Raw genomic sequence first — 15,968 nt, forward strand, 5'->3', positions numbered from 1 at the left:
CGAGGCGTTCGTCTGAAATATTTAATCTACGGCTAGCAGTTCCAGAAACCTCGGGCAACCGTGCAAAAGTACGTACGTGTTGCACGAGGATTGTGAAAGAGCCAATGTCTGGTAGCTCAGTTGGCAGAGCATTGTCAAATGATGATCCTCGGGTCGTAGGTTGAAATTCAGGCCGTGTGTTGGTATCCATGTCCCATCCCCGCGCCACCGCCGTGGCACGTAAGAGACCTCGGTCATTCCGTCAGAAATGCAGGCAGCTGATCCTACATAAACACGCACACACCTAGGTTGCGCGACTCTTTGTTCCTGCCAATTTTCCTCTGGGAGGAAGCGACCCGAATTACCCAGGGATGGAACGATACAGTATGAAATAAAAATCGAAGAGATAATCGACTGCTCAGTTACGTGAAACTGCTGTCTTTTGTTAATTTACATGATCTTAAAAACCCTCAGGGTAACAGAAACAAGGTTTTTCTTGATCAATGAGAATACGCGCGTGTGGAGGTTTCTGATGAAAATTTGTTTGAATTGGAAACATTCCCGAACAGACGAAGGAATGGTTGAAGCCTTCATTCGGTAATTATCTTTCTCTCGAGAAAGTGGTAAAAATGTCTCTGACATCAAACATAGACTTGAAAATTAAAAATAACTTAATGGCAATTAATTATTTTCACTTTCGTAGTAATAGGAGATATATTCTGTAAGAGTCACGGACGTTGGTTACAATCCCTAATAAAGGCAATAGCATTTACCAGACTAAAATCAGTCCGATGTAGTATAGTCGAAGAGTACTTATGGGAATGTCTTTATTCTGCATTATAAAACTCCGTATGGATTCGATTTCAGATAACAAGCACACGCACAAACACACACACACACACTCGATCTCTCTCTCTCTCTCTCTCTCTCTCTCTCTCTCTCTCTCTCTCTCTCTCTCTCTACCTCTCGCTCTCTCTCTCGCTCTCTCTCACACACAAACACACACACACACACATACACAGACTCTCTTCGGTGTCCGAACCACCCCCCGTGTATACTACATTGGGTGTGCACGTTAAAGATCCCACGATTGACAAAAGGGTCTTTCCTGGCAAAATTGCTTAGGCACAGTTAATAATTGTCTACCATACCCGTGTGACTTGGGATAAGGCCGTGAAAGGTAAATATGCGCCGACATGGCTGCAATCTACTGGCCGTATAAAATTTCATCTCACACGGCATCACTGCAGAGCGCCTAGAACTGTACCCACGGAATATGCGCGATATAAGCTTCATTGATTCATTGATTGATTGATACACAAATACAGACACACAGCCACACACACACACACAGACACACACACACAGACACAGACACAGACACACACACACACACACACACACACACACACACACACACACACACACACAAACAAACAACCTGTGATAAGTTGGGAGGAATGTTGTAAAAAAAGATTTTGTTTAAAAAAATCCCTCTATTTAGCCTATGTAGAAACGGCGTCTTTAATAGAAGGGTGCATTCAAAGTACCTGTCGTGCACGATACTGTGATCGTGTGCAACACCGTCTTCTTTCATAATTAATGAAGCTTCTGCTTGCTGGCATCAGGGATAACGTTCACTGTCGCGTCATCGTCTCAAACCGTGCACGTTTCATAGATCAGCATGAAACGATTAAGCCTTTCAAGTGAAGCACGAAAGGTAAGTGTTAATTTGCGAAACATCAGTGTCCGCGTTTTTGTAAATTATCCGCTAAGATAAGGATGTTTTTGTGATTTTTTTTCAAATATCAGTCTCATTGGAATATATGTCATGCTATTTGTAATTTAATGTGTGCGTGCGTGCTTGCGTGTGCGAGTGCTTCAGTTTGTGTGTTTTTCGATGAATTCTTTAACCTTTTAATTCTTTTTCAGCTTTTTGTCCCTCCCTTGAATGAAAATCAAAAACCAGGAAAAGTTGTTGTTCCGTTGAAGTCTTCCTCTTCAAAGCTCAAAACAGGGCACAAAAACACACAATGAAACTCCTCTCATTCCCACCTTCACGCACAGGTGCGCTTACCTGGCGAGGAAAGACGAAACAGCCAATGGTAAAGCTCGTCTCGAGAGCTGTAAAGTCTCGCGCTTTCTGATTGGCTGAGCGCGTCATCGATTGAAAAGAAGCAGACGACACACACACAGCTGTCGTCTGAACACGGGGAGGCCGAGCAGTTGATCGAAACAGACGTGTGTGTCCGCTGGCTGAGTGGCTGTGTGCACCTTTTACCTTGATGTAGCCGCGGTGGAACATTGAAACAGAGACTGAACAATAGGCAGAACAAAAACTATCCACGCGAAAACGCCGGCATGGAATGATACTTTGATAATAGCATTAGCACTGACTGATCTTGTTGTGAGGGCTAACGAAGCTACTTTCAGTGGAACAAATAAGGTAAGTCTTTTTCCGTATTTAATGAAAAAAGGAGGTGTTTTTTGATGATGTGAAGGAATTTTCTGAGGTTACTTACGAAGTAAATCCAAAATTGTGATGACTCAGACACGAGCTTGCGGGCAAATGAACTGACTAAAAGATGTGCAAATACTGAAAAATCTTTTAAGCTTTTGTAAACGAAAAAAGGTTTGAATCAAAAAATGTTTCCTCTTCTTGTAACATTTGTCATCTCTTCATTATTGGCGTGATATCAACCTAGTATCTTTCTTGAAAAACAAAACAAAACCACGCACCAGCTACCCCCCATGTCTGTGTTTTTTATTGGTTTTATATCTATCTTCCTTCTCATGTAAACCATCATGTCAGCCACCACATGCCTGTCCAGGTTTTTACATCGGATGAGAGCGTCCTTCATCTTACATAATTACAAAAATTCAGTGGCATGTCTACTTTTGTTTCATCACAATCATGTTAAAACTGACACCAGTGACAACATGCGAAATTAGTTCAGTAAAGATTCCCACTCTACCCACAACACAAACAGGTTGTAGAGTTTTGGTGTGTGTTCATGTGGAAGGATCCTCTCATTTCATGTAAAGCTGGACTGGTCTGGACTGATCTGTGACGGCTAACATTTACGTTTATTAATCAAAAGATATAATGTTGATTTCGCTGTTAATGTGCTATTAAAAGAAAAACAAGCTTTCGTGAGGTAGGGGAAAAACCAACAAGCATGTCAGTCGACAGTCAGAATGCTTTGCTACCAACAGCAACAGTTTGCATCAACAACACCGGCAACACTGAGATTCTGTGCATGGCGAGAAAGGGCGCGCCCCGATCGATACAGGTTCCACGCCAGACATTTTCTCGCCTGGTTCCGCTGCAGCAATTTCCTCTCGTTTGTGTAGTCGCGCTGCTCTACCTGTACAGTAATGGCTAGGTTGGGTCGTGTTACGGTGCAGTATTTTACTCTTGGCTTGTCAATTATTGGCATCGTTTAGCCAAGATCGTCAACTGACTGTAAAGAAGTGGGGTAACAAAAGGTGTTTGTGATGTAAAGGTCGAATATGTTCAGGTTTCGCAAGGTATGGTGCCCACGAATCTCTAGCTGTCTTTTATGCCGTCTGTCTGCCTGTCTCTGTCTCTGTCTCTCTATTTCTCTCTGTCTCTGTTTTTCTCTGTCTGTCTCTCTCTGTCTCACTCTGTCTGTCTGTCTGTCTGTCTGTCTGTCTGTCTGTCTGTCTGTCTCTCTCTCTCTCTCTCTCTTTCTGTTTTGCCTTTTTTTTAAACCTTTTTAAAAATTATATTTTTACATAGTATGGCAAAATTCGCAAGATAAAACAAGCAACAATAAAACCAAAAACACAAAAAATAAACAACCACACACACACACACAAACACGCAAACAAACAAACGAACAACCAACCAACCAAACATCCAAACAAAAAACACCCACCCTATCTGAACATGATGCGTTTCTTGTAATGTTGGTCTTGGTCCAACTTTTGTGCATAGCTTAAATTAGGTCGAGCCATCTGGTATGTAGTGTGACACTCATTATAGTTGATGCGATCAGGTTTCAGTTTGAACGCAAGTCGAATGTTTATAAAATAAACGAAGGCCTAGTAAATGGACCTGTCATTACAAACGGGATTGATACTTCACCGGTTTGACAATGTCACGCGCAGAGGCATCATCAAAGCCACCCAAGAAGATCAGTTGCTTGCTTTCAACACAAAGATCTTGTAACGGATTTGAATAGTCATGTTTAAGTCATGACCCCTTCCACTTTAAAAGTGGGCTAGATGAGCAGTCCACGCGTATGTATTAAAGGGGAGGGAAAATGTGTAAAAGTTGATGTTATGGTAATTGTTATAGACTATGTGAGCACTAGGTGCTCCAACATTTGTAAAATTTCTGATTTAATTTATGCTTCCTTTTTTGTTTAAGTTTTCTTCATTTCGTTTGATTTGTTTCCCATAGTCCCTTCCTTTAGTTGTCTTAAAAAAAAACTTTTTAGATTTTTAAGAGTTCTCTTGTGGGTTTAAAAAAATAATTTTGAATAAAGTTTTGTTTTCTATTCTTATCCTTTATCCCCTCCGTCTGTCACATCTACCTTCTCTTCGTTTCACTGTTGTATTTTCTTCCCGGGTTTTCTCGTGGTTTATGACTGTCTGATTTCACCGGACTACTTAATTACACCTTTCATCTCCAACGTCAGTTTGAACCTAAGGCCGTTCACTCAAATTTACAAATAGATCAAAAGCGAATGGCCGGACATCGAACGGCTAAACTCACACCTGGCTCCGTTGTTTGCGGAAGGGCTAATCTGATACTGTATTATCATATCTCAGACCTCCTATTTATTAAAGATTCAACCCGCCACATTCAAATAACTGAAGGGTTCAGTATACGTTTCAGTGAGGCCTGTTGTCATGCCGGGATGGTTGTTCGACACGGTGTTCTGGGAAACACGTGAAACTGTTTCTTGGATCAAAGAACGGCAAAATAATTTCTAATATCAGCTTTGTGTAAACGGTTGGAATAACATTCGGTCCAGAATTAATCACGTCTGCGTCATTTATTGGTAAAGCTAGGATATAGTTCTGAAGGTGTTGCATAAAGGTCCCTCGAAACGTAGTGAAACTGTTTCTAGGTTTTGTGCTCGATTCTTGTAAGTTGGCATTTTGCCAGTTGAATAAATCAAACATGGTCTAAGTATATGTCACAGATAAAAAGTGACAGTTCTTTCTGTTTTTCCTGCATCTAAATGTCTCCTTTTCCACCCTAATGCTAATACAGTAGATGTAATGGAATTCTTTAACCACGCCACTGCCAACGTAGTTTTGTTCATTTGATTAAATACAAATATTTAGTTATTATGGCATTTTTGAGTACTGCACAAATACTCTTTGTGGATTTTTTTTTATAAAGCATTCTTGCAATATTTTTTTTTAAAGTAGCCAAGTATCCTCTTTGTATAGTATGTCAACAGTGCCGTCTTGTCGTTCGCATTTCTGGCCTTTTTGAGTAGCCTACTGCACAAATACTCTGTGTGGATTTTGTTCATAAGGCATTCTTGCAGTATATTTTTGTTAAAAGTAGCAAAGTATCCTCTTTGTATAGTACGTAAACAGTGCCGTCTTGTCGTTCGCCTCGCACAAACACAAACAAACACAGACCCAAGCATCCTCTTCATATTCTCAGCAAATATTCATTCGTTCTGTCTCTACTTCGCATAAAATACTGTTGCGGGATTTCTGTGTAGATTGCGCATCCCCTGCTGTGTTGTGGTGTGTGTCTTGGTGATACAGAGGAGGAGCTGTATCCAAACCAAACCATCCTTCCTCCTTTTACCAACATACACACACACACAGACTCACGCATTCATGGCAGTCTTTCATGGCCTATATAACTCTTTGCAATATCCTTTCAACAACATCCACCCCCCCTTTTTTGTTCACGTTAATGTAGCTGTTTATACGTAGTCATATAGTGATTATTTAGTTACACACACATGCAAGCACGTACAGACACACACGCGGACGCACGCACAGAGACTGAGAGAGAGAGAGAGAGAGAGAGAGAGAGAGAGAGAGAGAGAGAGAGAGAGAGAGGGGGGGGGGGGGGGGAGAGGCAACCCACACTCAGCCTGCTCAAGGTTCTTTTTATATCCTTGAGGAAAATTCTTTAAAAAAAAGTTTTATTCGCATAAGGTTGACAAAAAGAGTCTCTTCTTCCTTCTTTACTTGTTTGTGCGGGGCTACAGGATATGCACAGGAACGAGAGAGAGAGAGAGAGAGAGAGAGAGAGAGAGAGAGAGAGATAGAGATAGAGATAGAGATAGAGATAGAGATAGAAAGAGATAGAGAGGGAGGGAGAGGGAGAGACGTGGACGGGGATGTGTTTTGCAAAAGTACATACACGTTGTAACTCGTCGTGTATACAACATCGTTGCATATTACCCAGTCGTTTTTCGAATACTGTGACATTCCTTCGTGCATGCCCGGATAACTAGAACACCCGTCATACATCACTCATTCTCGTCTCTGTCAGGCTTTGATGAAGTTATCAGCCAAGCTATCGCTTTGCATGTATGACAGGATCAATTAAGTGTCAGATGTGACTGGGTAATTAAGACAAATTAACACATCATTACGCATTTCAAACCTTCTACATGTTCACGGAAATGTTTTCATGTTGTACAGGTATCTGGAATATCTACATTAGCATGAAACGAAACTGAACTTCGGAATGGAGCGTAATTGAAAAGTAATACATATTTTTGAATAATCAGACAAGCAATGTATTGTCATGTTGAAACATTTCTCGTATATGGTTATTGAAGTATTACCACAACACTTTTTATGTTTTACTTTTGTGTACGAATCTTCAAAAGGGGAAACGTGTGACAGAAAATAAAACTATCTAACGCCATTGCAAAAGTACAATCTCAGTGAAAACTTCTTTGATCTTTTTTTCTTGGCGTAACTGATACTCTAATAAGCATTTTGCCTCTTCTGCAATATAAGGTCTTCGTATTTTTCCTTAACTTATAGGAGGTATTTCGAAAATCTTTGCTCTCTCTCTCTCTCTCTCTCTCTCTCTCTCTCTCTCTCTCTCTCTCTCTCTCTCTCTCTCTTTCTCTCTGTCTCTGTCTCTCTCTGTCTCTCTCTCTCTCTCTGTCTGTCTCTCTCTGTCTCTCTCTCTGTCTCTCTGTCTCTCTCTCTCCAACGAAGACTATAAACTTTTAAACATCCTTCCTCCTAAATCAAGACTCATGTACAACAAATGCGTTTTGATGCATAAACTCATAATTTGAAGAGCGCCTGCACCTCTTTCTTCTCAATTCACTTCCCACAATTTAAGAGACCCGACAAAAATGTATGCTCCTCGGCCTCGTATAGATCTTTTTAAGTCCAGCCTACTCTTTTCGGGGACTAATCTTTTGAATTCACTTCCAAGCGGTCTCAAACATTCTGTCAATGCCAAGACTTTTAAAGACAGATATTTCTCATTCCTTATACATGGCACATTTCGTTCTCACTTAGCCTAAACATGTTTATATTGTTGATGCCCTATTTGTACCTTTTACACGTTTCAGTAGATAAATGTACCTAATTAATTTCATAACATGACTTATGTAACGATGCTACATTGCTATTACTTGCAACGTAGTTGCTTCATTGACTCCTCAGTTTCACGGATTTTTTCTTCCCTCGAAGTTTCACACGTTTTTTGTTGCTTGAAGCAGTTTTCATTATACCTTTGACAATAATATGTCATGTTCGTTTGTATGTATATTTTTGTTTGTTTGTTTAGTCTGTTAATCGTTTGCTTGTTTGTCGTTTGTTTTTATTACTTCTTTAATTGATATTCCAACATTTTTAAAACGTATTATCATTAGATTAAACCCTCCCATGGGCGAGGGCTGGATGTAAAAAAGCACCTGTTTGCTTATGCCATTACCCTCGTTAATAAAGAATTTGTCATTGTCATTGTCATTGTCTCTCTCTCTCTCTCTCTCTCTGTCTCTGTTTCTGTCTCTCTCTCTGTCTCTGTCTCTCTCTGTCTCTGTTTCTCTCTCTGTCTCTCTCTGTCTCTCTCTCTGTCTCTCTCTGTCTCTTTCTCTCTGTCTCTCTCTCTCTCTCTCTGTCTCTCTCCAACGCACGGGATATTTTTGTAGCCAAGAATCTCCTCTGGTCTTTTTGTCGGGGGTGGTGACAGGGCGGAGATAGTACTACAAAGGAGGGATGTTGGCCGCGTTGATAAAGATACAAATACGGATGTTCGGAGGGAGGGGTCGCAAAACTCGCCTCACGCGGCTTTTGATAAAGTCGTCATTTCTCTGTGCTGCTGTCACTTTCGGTCTGAAGGTCTCTGCAGGGGTCTGTTCATCTAGTTGAAAGGATGAGACAGGGGTCAGTGGGATGTCCGTCTGAGGTCCTTATTACCTGTGTAACGAGATTGTGATGATGATGATGGAGATAATGACCATAAACACGATAGAGTACAAAGAGGGCGACGATACAAGAAGAAGAGGAAGATGAAGATGGTTTTGATAAAGATGACGATTATGATAATGATGGTGACGCCGTTAACGAACGAAGACAGTAATGGCGGTCGAAGACTGTGTAAATAATGATGATTGTATCTCTGTTGCTTCTGTGGTGGTGTTGAAAACAGTACGGCATATGTCTATGTATAATTCTGCTTTTCAATAAATTGTTCATATGGCATGTATTTCTCTATGACTCATTCACACTGGATGTTCATTACAAACAAAAACGGCTTATGCCCACACAATGTTTAGGGAAGTTTTTTTTTATACGCGGGTTGATTTCCATGAATTAATAAAAGTTTGTATGAACATGTGCTATACTGACGTAACACAAAACGTGTGGGTCTGTTGCTCTTCCTTTCACAAACAACCTGTTGGTGTGCACACTTAAACGTTTTTGTTCTTACAACTGCAGTTCATTTTGCGGAAGTAACACTGAATGAGTCACTGATTACAAAAAACCTGTTGACAACTCCTCTCACCCTCGTAACCACCTCCACCCAATCACGCTCATCCGCATCCCCCCTCCCGCCCCCCGAAATAAAAAAAAGTTATAAAGAAGAACAGAAAACCACGAAGTTCAAAAGAGAGGAATTTGGGATCATAGATAATAGCTATAGCAAGTAGGTCCAGACGGTGACTAGCATGTATCTCAGATGGATGATATCTTTGGCATAGACGTACATTTTGTTGCTGTTTTTATGTTGATAAGCTGATTTGAGGTTCCAATAACGTTTCCATCTCTGTGTACTCGCCTATTGTTGTAAACAATGGCCGTCCCTTGTAGGAAATGCAGCTTTTCCCCAGCCCGCCAGCTGCAGCATTTGCCGCATAAAACTCATTTGCATCACAACAAGGTGAAAAGGTCGTTAAACAAAGCCTGATTGAGTGCTGCTTGCACCTTAATCACTCATCCGTGGCCTGCTGATTATTTTCTCGGTGCAGTTTCTTTCAAAGTTTTCTAATGATAAGTTACACAGAACGGGATTTTTTCCGTTTGTAAATGTTCGCTAAGTATCCCCCCCCCCCCCCAAAAAAAAAAATAAAATAAAATAAAAAAATTCCTGTTTCCTTGTATTCATGATGCACATTTTTTCTCATGTTTATGGCAGTGTTTTACTTTCGTGAGTCATGTTTTACAATAATAATAATATGAGAATTTATAACGCGCACATATCTCACCACAAGGCGACTCAAGGCGCACTCACACACATTCTTTTGCATTAACAACTCAAGCACACTCATAATACACTTGTACTTACGCATAAATTACATGACGATGACAAGGCAACGACACAAACAGAGACACAGCACTCAAAAGTAAGCATGAAAAAAAAAGAGAAAATTTCAAACAATAATTATGTACATGGTTATTTACAACTGCTCTGATTTAGGTTTGCGGGTGAGGTGTGGGGGGGGGGGGGGGTGGAGTGGCGGGGTGCACACGAGGGTTTCATGCACATGCTTCGGTTATTTTTTTCCGAATTTCTTTTCGTGCTGTGTCTTGATGCTCTATGGATTCGTTATGTTCAATTTGACGGACTTTTCCATTACAGGGTATTTGATTTGTAATTTTATAAGTTAAACGACAGTGACTATTTCTGTGAGTTCTTGCTCACACTTTTATTTGTTGATTTAATTTTTTGATGTGTCTATACAGCCTATTTTCCTGCAGTGAATCAGAGTACTTTCACGTCAGGGTTATTTATACTGCTTTCACGGGGTTTACCCATTGAGTTGTAGAGCTATCTTCAGTAGAAAATGCCCAAACCACACAGTCAGCAAACAGACGATTTTTAAATCGTTAGTTTTTTTTTAATGAACTAGTGCTGAGGAAAAGACTTGATTGAAACGTTCATGGGTATGCTAACACAAGGAAGGTTTCTTTCGTAAAAGCTCAGCAGTATAACCACGCGCACTCTGCTATTTCACAAGAGCGCACAGACTTTCACAATAATTATTACAACCATCAATGTAAACTCCCAGTCCGTGCCCATCTTCACGCATTACCACTTAATTCCGAGTGATGCACGCATTCCCTTTCCATGACATCACTGACATTATCATGTCCACGACATGGCAACAGATGTGACCAGCAGCCAGACGCCCAACGCCCATTGAAGCCTCACTCCCTCGCTGTCACATTCTGTGATCTATTCTCACTGACAACATTTACCATCTGGGCACGTGCTACCCGTGACAGCAGCTGGCCGAATAAATTCACACGGAGCAATAAAAACAGTACGCTTCTAATAACTCTGTTTATCAGCGCGGTTAGTCTAATGTTACGTGTCGGTCATTGATAGACTGGTCTTGTTGCGTTTTATCTGTGCTTGTTTTTGTTGACAGGTGCAGAATGTTTATGATGGTAGGTGGCAGGTTTTATGGGAACCAGAAAATATACTGACTTGATTTTAGTATGTATGCTTCTTGTCATCTGCTTTGTCAATATTCACATAAACTAATTTACTAATAACAGTGAACTCTAGCTATGTATGCAAGCTTCTTTCAATATGCTTCGGCAATATTCACATACACTTGAATAATGTATTAATAACGGCGAAACCTAAACCGCTCCATATCCTATTTTCTCCTAAATTGTATATGATTCACTCAACGGACATGCGGAGAAGTATTAACTGCGTAATACGAATATAAGCTGCACCTCAACTGCTACCGCAACATTAATTATGCCGAGTGAAGAATCTGTTTACTGCCCATGACTGGCATTGAGAGAAAATGTAAGTTTTACGCCCTCACGGCAAAGCCATTAGGGGCATGTTACACGGGAAAACCCGGCTTTGTATGAAAATAAAAAATAAAAATGCAGGGGGGGGGGGGGGGGGGGATGTAGACGGCTTGCTGCCGGCTGCTAGAGGAGACCTGAAATGAGCTAGGGACTGGGTTGGGTCGTCTTGGGTCAGTGCTGAAATGGTTACTTTATTGGCTGTTGGCCGAACGGACATCCGTGCTTCGTATTTTTGCATGCATGTATTCCTGTTTCCAAGGCCTGAGGCTTTCGCTGTGACCCTGGGATCTTTATCGTGCGCATGCGTGCACACGGGAGTGTTCGGACACCGAGGAGAGTCTGCACAAAGTTGACTCTGGGACACACATCCCGCGCCGAACTTTGGGGTTGAACCCACGCTGATAGTAACAACCGGTTTTAAAGCCAGCGACTGGCATTTTTCTCTGCCACGGTGGTGCATGTGATGAAAGGGGACCAGCCAAATGTGTCCCGATATTGCAGGTGATCTTTCATCTTGACAGGTTTATTTTGGCATACAAACAGACAGAAGGACAGCCGATGGTGTCCTTTTATATAAGGTGGCCTGTCATCGGAGGGGCCTGACATCGAAGACATGACTGTATAGGAACCAAAAACAAATACACATATAGCTTTGAAAAGCACACATTTTAGGTGTGTCAAATGTTACAAATGGTACAAAAGTATTCGAATTAATCTTACTCCTGTAAATGTTATTAGGTAGCACGGTCTCGGAGAACGATGACAGTCTCAATCTGTGTCAAATGTCCTATTTTGGTCTAAAATAGAAAATAACGTAAAATGTTGACTGTGTTAATTAATATAGGGCAAATTGTCACCTGCCACAATAGTGGAGAGGTACGCTGAATTGATAAACACATTAATCTCTTCTCCAATATTTATCTCCATTTGTAGATATGTGCGTATATATCAACTTACGTTGGAATCAGTTGCTATGGTTGTATATTAACATCGCCGTGTGCGTAATACTTTTTATATACGTCATTGACGAAGGGCACTTTTGTGTCTGTGTTAACCACTCGGGTTGCCATAGCAAAGGTAACCAGAAGCCAGAATTGAAGCACGCACCTGCAACGTTGAGTGGTAGACTGAAATCAATCTGTTGAATCACAGGCACATGTAATATCAGCGAAATGGTTAAAATCAATGAGGCTGAGGTTTGAGCTTGTGTGTGTGTGTGTGTGTGTGTGTGTGTGTGTGTGTGTGTGTGTGTGTGTGTGTGTGTGTGTGTGTGTGTGTGTGTGTGTGTGTGTGTGTGTACGAGAGAGAGAGAGAGACAGAGAGAGAGAGAGAGAGAGAGACAGACAGACAGACAGACAGACAGACAGACAGACAAGACAGACAGACCGAGAGACCGAGAGAGAGAGAGAGGGACGGACGGACTGACAGACAGACAGAGAGACAGACAGACAGACAGACAGACAGACAGACAGACAGACAGACAGACAGACAGACAGACAGACAGACAGACAGACAGACACATAGAGAGATAGAGACAGAAACAGAGATCATGCGGTAGTTCTTTTGTTGCGTTTCTTGATCAGATTGTATGTGCCTGTGAACTGAGCAAATCAGACCAGCACATTTTTCTGTGTCAGCAGATAACAATTTGCGCAATAGGCGTGTTGAATTCTAGAGTGATGAAGCTTTGCAGCAGGTGGTCAATAGACCGTAACGGGCGGAGGCTGCGGTTAAGGCGATAATGAACACTTTAAGACTTAATTTATTTCATGTCTCTTTTATTAACAGAAACACTGTTGATTGACGCAGTAACGCACGTCACGTGGTGAACAAATGACGTGTTTGGTATACACATGTTTATTTGTCACAATTTTTAAATCTGCAAAAAAAAGGATATATAAGGCTGAAATCGAGGACTTGTAATCATCTATGTGAGAAATCTAACTCAACAACAAAACCACAATTATCAGTATTAGCTGGATGTTCCAAATTGCCAAAGCGTTCCGAATCCTTACTCCTGGTAATGACGACGACGTCGATGAAGAGAAGAAAATAACAACAATCTGAAGGCGAAGATGATCAGACAATGAAATAGAAACTGTAGCAGTTCAAAGACACGAGAGAGTGGCTACTGAGGCCTTAACGTTAGAACTAATAATGTTATTGATTAGCGCTGGTGAAGGTCCGCTGGAATGTGAGAAACTGCAGCCATAGAAATAATGATGACAGAGCAGAACTTTTCAAGATTAGATGACATTTTGGAGTGGTTGAAATTGTGTACTAACTTTTCATCATGAAGCAGATTTGAAAGGTGACGTGCAATTTTCAGTATTGAATTAAAAAAATATCGATGGTGTCTTGAACGAGTTCATGATTTTGGCGTTGGCAATTATCATAAGACCGGCAAAGTTTATGAATTAAGATAATGAGTTTACTGATCCCCACAGAGGCTATATTTCGACCACACCTTAATAAGATATTTATGTGGGATGAAAGCCAGATAAAGACCCCCATAAAAAAAAGACGAAAAATATATCTTTTGTATGGCTCTGCCAACATAGGCTACAAATTTGACGAAATTTGCGCCGTTGGACTTAGTTTAGGCCAACGTTTATTTAAGAAATTGCTTGTCAACTCATTACCTTTACCTCGGTTACAAACCTAGCTCCCCTTTGTAAACAAGTGTATCCGGGGTCTACGAATGTATTCCTTATGTACAGACCTTTAGTAAACTGTTTGCCGGTGACATTAATAATTTGGTTGACTTGCCCACGAGAATAAAGCTTTCAAACGCTGAACTGAACTTAAAATAAGAATGAAAACAACTTGCACCCAAAAGATTTTCTTCAATTTGTAAAAAAACGTTAACTCCCTGCCGTTTGTTATTCCACCGCCGTTAGAATAGTACCGGTACTTTTTTAATTCCAGAGCGACTTACTGTTTTTATCTGAGAATCAGTGTCGTCTCGGGTGGGTATGACTATACAGAACCACCGAAGCGTCTTTTTTGTTCAAAGTGTTTTCTCTCTTTTTCCTGTTCCGCATCGCTTCATGTTTTACTGATTGCCCCTTACGCTTGATCTTTACGCTTCATCAGTTATTACGAATGAGTTGAAAGCTACACCTCACGCCTGAGGGGAGGTTACGCCTTGTCGCTTTGTAGCGTACGCATAGAGAGATCTAGTTGCTCATGAATTTATTCTTTTTGATGTAAAGGTGGTTCTGTCAACGACTATCTGAGGAGGACATCTTAAGCTTGAAAGCATATTGCTGCGAGACAGGGTGCCTCGACCCTTTAGGCTAATTTGTATGAATCCTTTGAACGTTCTTACTCATACGACAATGACGGGTTAAAATCACAACAATCTTGAATTAAGCCCCGGCCAATAACATTCCATCATATGAAACGACTACGTATTGAAGGGTTGTAACTGTCTTTATTCTGCCATAATCTGAGTGTCCTGGGATTAAAACAACTGAGCTGTTAATTTTTAACATAGATCTTTTATGGTGGTATAAAAAGTACTTAGATTTATTGCTCGACTGTCGAACTGTCTGCTTTTAATTTCTTTTTGTATGGTCATGTCGTGGGACCAAGTAAACCAAGCCGTTATATTCTGACAGTCACCCCCTCCATGGGTTAAAGCCCACCAAGAGAGGTGTGTGAAAACTCACTCTCCCATATCGAAGATAATTCGTGTTTCGTGTGTGAGAGTGACAGCAATCGAAAAGATGAAAGTCATGGTTTGGGGAATATGAATAGAATGGTTGCATTAGTCACCTCTATTGGGCCTCTCTCTCTCTCTCTCTCTCTCTCTCTCTCTCTCTCTCTCTCTCTCTCTCTCTCTCTCTCTCTCTCTCTCTCTCTCTCTCCCCCTCTCTCTCTCCCTCTCTCTCTCCCCCTCTCTCTAAAATAGAAAATGTAACAAATTAATTACCCCAACTCCAAGAATTGACCTGTACAAGTCGAGTCTATCATATATTCTGGAGCAATTATGTGGAACGCCATTCCTAATATAATTAAATTACGAATTCATGAAACATCATTCAAGGAATATTACATGCTGTTTCTTTTACAAAACTTATAAGAAATATTATCAAGCAGCTGGCAAAATATAACTGTACTCTCTGATTATATTGAAAAACATGATTATATATAATGCATGAAGGATATTTTTTTTTATACAAACAAATATTTCTCTGTTATATATAATTTTCAAGCATTGCTAAAGAATCACAATGCATCTTAAAATGTCTTATTGGTTGTTTGACATGTTAATTATGGTAAATATGTCATTTGTACTGTAGTTAAACTTATCTTCTATTTCTTCTTGTTTGTTACCCCTCAATGGGCGAGGGCCGAATGAAAAAAAGCATGTATACATTGCTTATTCTGTTACCCTCGTAAAATAAATTTCAATTCAATTCAATTCTCTCTCCCTCTCTCTCTCTCTCTCTCTCTCTCTCTCTCTCTCTCTCTCTCTCTCTCTATCTCTCTTTCTCTCTCTCTCTCTCTCCCCCCCATAGCTCTCTCTCTATCTCTGTCAATGTCTTTATGTCTCTGCCTGTCTGTCTGTCTGTCTAGCTCTGTCTAGCTTTGTCTAGCTCTGTCTGTCTGTATCTCTGTCTCTCATGATCATTGCGTGTGTGCTTGTATGCAGGCTAATACATATATTGACGTTGCTCGTGCATGAAGGTCCACCACAAAATGTGTCCTTTCGGACATCACGTGTT

General features: G+C 40.8%; 1 long non-coding RNA gene across 1 annotated transcript in view; it reads left to right on the top strand.

Annotated features, from left to right (window-relative positions):
* The first annotated feature begins 2,203 nt into the window (after window positions 1-2,203).
* Window positions 2,204-15,968, top strand: part of LOC138958783 (uncharacterized) — a 29,711-nt gene continuing 15,946 nt past the window's right edge. Inside the window, exon 1 of the long non-coding RNA XR_011453507.1 lies at window positions 2,204-2,425. This is a non-coding gene — a long non-coding RNA (uncharacterized lncRNA). The remainder of the gene's footprint in view (window positions 2,426-15,968) is intronic.

Source organism: Littorina saxatilis, linkage group LG2, assembly GCF_037325665.1.
Source record: "Littorina saxatilis isolate snail1 linkage group LG2, US_GU_Lsax_2.0, whole genome shotgun sequence".
NCBI classification, from domain to species: domain Eukaryota; kingdom Metazoa; phylum Mollusca; class Gastropoda; order Littorinimorpha; family Littorinidae; genus Littorina; species Littorina saxatilis.